At 37.8% G+C, this 7,723-nt stretch overlaps 1 protein-coding gene and 1 long non-coding RNA gene across 3 annotated transcripts in view; one reads left to right on the top strand and one right to left on the bottom strand.

The window, feature by feature from the left end:
• Positions 1–1,842, top strand: part of LOC128247624 (uncharacterized) — an 18,129-nt gene extending 16,287 nt beyond the window's left edge. For both annotated transcript variants that reach the window (XR_008263997.1, XR_008263996.1), the window contains exon 3: positions 229–1,842. This is a non-coding gene — a long non-coding RNA (uncharacterized LOC128247624). The remainder of the gene's footprint in view (positions 1–228) is intronic.
• Positions 1–7,723, bottom strand: part of LOC106882727 (tetraspanin-33) — an 82,973-nt gene that overhangs the window by 37,229 nt on the left and 38,021 nt on the right. The window lies entirely within an intron of this gene.

Raw genomic sequence — 7,723 nt, 5'->3', positions numbered from 1 at the left:
ACAGGAAACAACTAAACAGCTAATGTTTCCACCTGTACCCTATTTTCTCTCCTTTCTTAACGGAAACGATAATTTTTTTATATTCTTTTATTTATCTTTCTTGTATGTGTGTGTGTGTGTGTGTGTGTGTGTGTGTGTGTGTGTGGATAGATAGATAGGTAGATAGGTTATAACCAACTGATTCTAATTCTTTTCCGTTACTGTACTATTTTTTTGTTGTATTTTCAGTACAACAACGCCACCAACAGCGACTCAGATGGATATTGACTCTTGAAGTGTTTACACTTTCATCCCCGTATTTCATGACATCTGCTGAACGACCTCGAGAACGACATTTCCGATTCATCGGGTTCGTTAGAAAACAAACCACCACAAAATATTAAGTGGCAAGCACCTCTGCTCTCTAAGGTTCTTTGTCCCCATCACACCCTCGCAACATTCAAATTTCTAATTAGATTGTTGCCCACCATTAAGGAATAGACACAGAAGAAACCCGACTACCATTAAAACAAGTGTTTCCTTACAGTTAAGAGAAAGATTAAAAAAAAAAAAAAGAATGAAAAAAAGAATGAAAGAAAGAAAAATCGGAAGAACAAACAACTCGGTTCATAGACGTTCTGATTACGTCTGGAGATTAAATATTAAATTAATGATGTACTTGATGGAAAGTAAAAATACACACACAACGTACGCGCACTGTGGTTAAATGGTTCCGGAGTTCGTTGGCAAATTGTCTTGATACTTTTCAGCCACGTGGCAGTGGTCATGACAGAGCAGAAACGTGAAAAACAAAGGTTATTTAAGGTTTAAAAAAAAAGCCGAAAGGGTACCGTTATCGGGCTGCGTGCTTAGAATATCAGTTGGTTTCGACTATACACTCTAATGATCGTCTATGTCGGTGGTTCCCAAAGTGGGTGTTACTGCCCCCTCCCCTGGGAGGAGTGAAATGATTCCGGGGGGAGGGGGGCGTTGAACAAAAGTGAGGCGATAATGGCGTGGCTACACGGGGGTGATGGATGTGTTAATAATGGGTTTATTAGGTTAAAGTTTTATTTGTGAAATAAGGTTGTTTTGAATTTGTTTCAGAAAATGGTCTCCGTTTATGAGGATGAGGGGTGGTGGTGGTGGTGGTCGTCGTCGGCGCTGAGAATATCACTTGGGTGCCAAGGGGGCAGCAACCCCCAAAACTTCAGGAATTACTGGACTATGTCATAAGTTGGCTATGCTGACTTCAAGTCCTCTTTGAGGAACATTCAGTTTAGTGTTACCCTTAACGGATAACCCTGAAAACTTTTTACCAAGCAGGTCACTAAGCAGAAATGATTTTCTATCACATATCCATGCACACACATTTATGAGGGATAATGATACCTTGTTTTGTTTTATTTTTTTTTAAGGCGGCGAGTTGGTATACTCATTAGCACGCCGGGTAAAATGTCTGTCTTTACGTTCTCAATTCAAATTCCGCCGAGGTCGACTTTGCTTTCATCCTTTCGTGGTCGATAAAATACGTCCCAGTTGAACTCTGGGGTCCATGGTATCGACTTATTCCTCCTCTAAAATTGCTGACCTTGTGCCAAAATTTGAAACCTCGCTCTCTCTCTCACATACATACATACATAATTCTGAGTAGACGCAATGTTAGCAGTTGCAATTAGAGTGTTAATGTTCCCGGCATTAGCTAACGAGAAACGGATGTCCTATCAAACGCTCGCGCACACATTAGTGGAGATTGTTTTTATTCTGACTAGATGCAATGTTAATAGTTGCAGATAAGTTAGTGTTACACACCTAATGTTTTTAAATGTTCCCAGCATTAGCTAATTAGTTATAATTAAACAGTGAAGGAAAAACAAACATCATCAATCAATGATTAATATTGTTTCATTTTTATACGTAAACATCTCCGGAAACATTTCTGATTTCCTTCTGACCTCAGACCCCCATTAACATAGTATAAACTTTGTTATTTTTGGAAATGAGGCCAGACTTAATCTGTTACTTGGTTTAACACCGCCTCTGGTTCTGTTGAAACCAAGCATTTGGGTAAGGATACTAGTCCAAGAATACAGACCTTCACACCAGTCTCAAATACTCTGAAAAGGATCATCGGCATTGTCCTTTCCTCTCTAAATCAAACATTAAAAAAAAAACAAAAAAACAAAGAACGAAAAAGAAAAAGAGGGCAAGATGAACTGAATAACTTAGTCTCACACAGCGGTTCCCATCCTGTGGGACACAAAGATAAACTCTTCTTTTTGAAATAGTGGATAAAATGTAAAAATGTTCAAATAAGTTAGAGAGTCATAAGAGTTACATGCCATTCACTGTAAGCAAAATCTGGAATATCCCCCGGACAGAAAAAGGAAAAATTAATGGTTAAGTGCGTTCCGTTGGTATATACTTTTTAAAAAAATGCGTAAGATTGGCATAAACTCACAAATACCAAATCTCAAAAGGTAGTGGGGGACAAACACAGAGGCAAAAGACACACATACATAAGCATGTCCAGACATGCAACTATATGCATGAGAATACATACATAAACGAAACACAAATCTGCACATATACATACATACATATTCTGTTGATGGTTTTGAATTTCCAATGAAGGAGCCTTGGATCTAGGTTAGATCTTTATTGGCAAGAAATCTTGAGATAAAACTGAATAATGACTGACATACATACATACATACATACATACATACATACGATGTGAAAGCCCAAAAAATACTAACAAGTACACATAATTTCCACATAAACAGTGGCGAAGACCGCCTCTATCTAAAACGTAAACAAGGCGGCTTAACATCGATCCCAAATGCCTTTGAATGTCGCATCATATCCCTTCGGCAACATCTTTTAACCACCAAGCGTCGAAGTTTGCAGGCTTGACCAAGTTTGCAGGCTGATGACATCATAAGACTTGGAAGGCAGCTCTTTCAGCAACACTCTTTGTCTGATAACCAAGAATACATGCCTAAAGAAGTTGCACGACTCTAACACAATATATCATCAGATGTAACGATGAGCCTATATGAGCAGAAGACTATGCATGGATCTCAAGCTCCGTGATGATAGTAACATCGATCATCAAAACAGTTTATCAGGGGACAATAGCCGGATTACTACCTCCCACTTTGAAGGATATGCGTTTGCAATCATAGCTCATCAACAAAAACAAATTAAACAAAATGCTCAGGAGAGGGAGCTGTAAGTTTTTACGCGACCTGCGGAAAACAGAAGCCAATCTTCCCTTTAATCATATGCTTACCCCCCCCCCCATCGTATTAAAGGGAATATGTTACGTCAGTTAGTATTTAATCTACGATTACATTATGTCCTTATGAGATCAAACGTCTACCTGATCGTAACTGTCTTGTCCTTAAACAGCGTCCTAAATAAAAGATGGCACGCTCACATTTGAAACGTTTTTGAGCAAATCTCTGCTTGATAAGTTGCTCAAAGAAAAAAAACAAAAATGCGTTTAAGTAATATAATAGCTCGATTGATGAGAGAAGTCGTGCCCTTAGCAAAAATGGAACACAGAAAGAGCTGTAATAAGGACGAGCGAGCAAAAGTGAGAGAGAGAGAGAGAGAGAGAGAGAGAGAGAGAGAGAGAGAGAGAGAGAGAGAGAGAGAGAGAGAGAGAGAGAGAAAGAGAGAGAAAGAGAGAGAGTCTGTTTTGTTTATGCATTTTTCTAAGTCGTACAGAAAATATACAATGAGTCAAAGAATAAATCAAACATAATGAAGCAGACAGACAGACAGAAAGAAAGAAAGAAAGAACGAGGGAGATGAAAATGACATGAATGTATTACTCATTGGATCACGCAAATAATGATTACGAACAATAAAACCTGTATAAGGTAGAATTTTAAGAAGTCATTTGGGTCAACTGAAAACGTACACACAACTAGTCGACTACACTGTGTGTATATGCTTTTCCTTCTTTTTTAAAAAATAATTGGGGAAGGGAATACTCAATATATAGAGTTTGTTATTTTCATTTGAAGCTGAAGTTTCTTGAACTACAAACAAGGTTGGTTTCACGCTACCGATTATTCAAACAATTTAAAGTTAGGCTGCTGGACAAAATAAAGATCATCAGAAATATTAGTTTAATTCATCGAAATAAATTTCCTATCGATCGAAAAATCATTAAAATATGCGTCATACTTTTAGCTATTGTCATAGGCGGTATACGTGATATATTCGTCCACGCTCACTTTATAATTTTCTTTGACCTTTAGAGTATTCGGATCACGATCACGAACGTAAGGTCGTGAGTTCGATTCCCGGTGGCACGTTGCGTCCTTGAGCAAGACACTTTATTTCACGTTGCTCCAGGCCACTCAGCTGGTAAAAATGAGTTGTATCTGTATTTCAAAAGGGTAGCCTTCTCACATTTTGTGTCAAGCTGAATCTCCCAGAGAACTATGTTAAGGGTACGCGTGTCTGTGGAGTGCTCAGCCACTTGCACGGGGGCTCCTTTTGGATTCCGTCTACCAAATCTATTCAAAAGGCTTTATGTCAGGCCCAGACTATCGTAGAAGACACTTGCACAAGGTTTCACGCAGTGGGACTAAACCCAGAACCGTATAGTTAGGAAGCAAATTTCTTACCACAGTCACGCATTCAATTGCCTAAAAATGCTCAGCATTACTTAATGCATTTCCAATTGCTACAACAAAAACAAGTCGTGAAAAATCATAGCTCAACAAAAACAAACTAAACAAAATGCTCGGAAGGAGCTGTAAGTGTTTACGTGACCTGCGGAAAACAGAAGCCAATCAGGCTGTTCTGTTGATCGGATCAACTGGAACACTCGTAGTCGTAACCGACGTAGTGCCAGTTATTCAAGGTGAGACCGAGGAAAAATAGAAAAGTGGGAATTGCATTAAGATCTCCAGAATAGAAAGTTCTAAGGATCCATAAGTACGATTTGTGGAGCATATCGACTTAATTGTTCATGTAGTTTATCGTCCAGAGTTACACATAAGTCATCGACATTATTCGACAGCTATGAAAAGCTCTACCGAGGGAACGGTATGTGATTGCTTCATCGCATCCTCTTTTCCCAAAAGATGAGCTCGAATTTTGTCCCATTTTGCCGCATATTATATTCAATTTTATTTATTATTTACGCCCACTGAATTACAAGTGGATGGATCAGAGTGGAGTTCAGTCCGGTGACTTAATGCTTTGCTGACTTCCTGGCGCTTTGGGCCATCTACGAAGATTTATATTTTATCTTATTTGGTGACATATGAAATAAGAGAAGGACTTGCACAGCACTCTGGGGGACCACCAATAAATTCGGCTGGTTTTGAGTAAATTCCGCCGATCACATATGTTGGATTTTGATTACCAGAGAACATTTCATCTCCTGCCGTAGCTTTGACGCAGTCAAAATATACGACTCTCCCAAAGTATTTTACACACACACACAGTATATATATATATATATATATATATATATATATATATATATATATATATATATATATATATATATATATGGGAGAATATACAAATAACAACAACAGACGAGGACAGGTGGTGTAAATAAAAGTATATATTAGTATGACGCTCGGGAATACGGAAAGTCTTTGACGTTTCGAGCTACGCTCTTCAACAGAAAGAATACGGAGACAAGGAGAAAAACACGGAGAAAAAAAATTGAATAGTGTTCAGTCAACGGTCAATCATAATATATATATATATATATATATATATAGATTATATATATATATATATATATATGCAGGCATATAATCATTTCATGCTCTTAGTTCTTCAACGGCACCATATTACAATAAATATAAAACAACCGACTAACCTACGACACACCCATATATACATACATATACAAGCGTGTGCAGCATATCTACTTATATATATCAAAATGTTAAATGCATGTGTGTGTATAGTTACAAATCAAACACCGACACAAACTGCAAAACATAAGCACAGAACACCATTATAATAATTAGAATTATACGTACATTCGTAGTGTACATTGTAAACGGAGAGGGCTTAACTCCTAATGGAGCCGTAAAGCTGTCGTTGTCGTAATAGTACGGCGCGCCTTTGCCATTAATAATGTTTTAACCCATTCCCAGCCATGAGCCCCATGTGGGGATCTGCTAAAAACAGTCTCACTACCGATTGTTCATTGTATCTAAAGTGAATTGCTTATGTACATTGCATTTGCAGAGGAGTGTTTAACAATATTTAGTAGTTAAAGTTTGCTGTTATTAGCTCTGGCTAATTCTAGAGGACATTTTACGTCATAAATCGCAATTTTTGAACTACAAAAATATTGACTGTTTTGAAAACGTTTTTTTGGGGGGGGGGCATTTCCTATCTGTATCATTCATTGATATTTCATACACATTCGCATTTGATACTATGTGTATTACTGCAATTGGGTAGAAAAGGATAAATATGCTTTGTTTTTTTCCAGCAATCTCCATTTGGGACTTTTAGAAAAATTTATCATAATTGCCATAAATAATTCACATATGAAGAAAATTTAAATACTACATATTATTCAAACTCCTAAAGACACCTGGCAAAGCCAAAAAATATGAATTAAAAAATTTTATATCAAACTGTTCCGTACGTAGTATCGGTTGAACTTCTTTCTATTTTGAAGCTCATCTAAAATACTAAATCCTTGACTTGTTTCAGTTATTAGGCTGCGACCATGATAGGGCACCACCTTTAGTCAAACAAACCAACCCCATTTCTTTCTTCTTTTTAAGGTTTGGTACTTATTCTCTCGGTTTCTTTCGCTGAACTTATAAATTACAGGGACGTAAACAAACCAACACCGGTTGCCAAGAGGTGAGGAGGGGAACAAACACATTAATAAACAAATATATACATACATACATTATACACACACACACACGACGGGCTTCCCTTCATTTTCGTCAGCTAGATTCACTTACAAGGCATTGGTCAGTCCAGATCTATAGTAGAAAACTCTTGCGCAAGGTGCTGTGCCATGGGACTGAACATGGAACCACGAGGTTGCAAAGCTAGTTTCTTAACCTCAAACCATACCTTAATGTTATTGTAGAGAAGTAGACTTTCTTGACACATGAAACTATCATTCCACCTTGAATATATCCCAGAAAATATTTTTTAAAAAAAAGGGAAAGAAAAAAATTCCAAGTTAAGGGTTAGGTTAAAGAAGGGAGTTTATCACACTAAACAGATGACGAAATAGTGCTTCAAAACCGTACAAAGCGAGTTCTGCTTAAAACAAGAGACAATTGCAGGGGTGTAGGCATGGCTGCATGGTTAAGAATTTCGTTTCACAACCTTATTGATTCTGGTTCAGTCCCACGGCGAAGCATTCAGGGCAAGTGTCTTTTACTGTAACCACGGGCTGACGAATACATTGTAAGAGAATAGAGAAGACGGAAACTGTGGGGAAGCCTATCATACGCGCGTGCTTGTGTGTGTGTGTGTATACAGTGTGTGCAGGCACGCTTTTTGTTTTCTCCACACTCCTTGAAAACTGGTGTTAGTCTGTTTACGTCCCATGCCAACGGCAAAAACACCAAATTTTGGGAAAATAATATAAATAATAGGGTTGACTAAATCCTTCAAGACGGTGTCCATATATATATATATATATATATGATGTACACACAGACACACAAACAATGCACGAGCGATAAGCATGACTGAATTGTCTTGGAACAGA

This window comes from Octopus bimaculoides, chromosome 4 (genome assembly GCF_001194135.2).
Source record: "Octopus bimaculoides isolate UCB-OBI-ISO-001 chromosome 4, ASM119413v2, whole genome shotgun sequence".
Classification (NCBI taxonomy): domain Eukaryota; kingdom Metazoa; phylum Mollusca; class Cephalopoda; order Octopoda; family Octopodidae; genus Octopus; species Octopus bimaculoides.
Note: the sequence above shows the minus strand (reverse complement) of the source record. Positions and strands in the feature narration are given on the sequence as shown.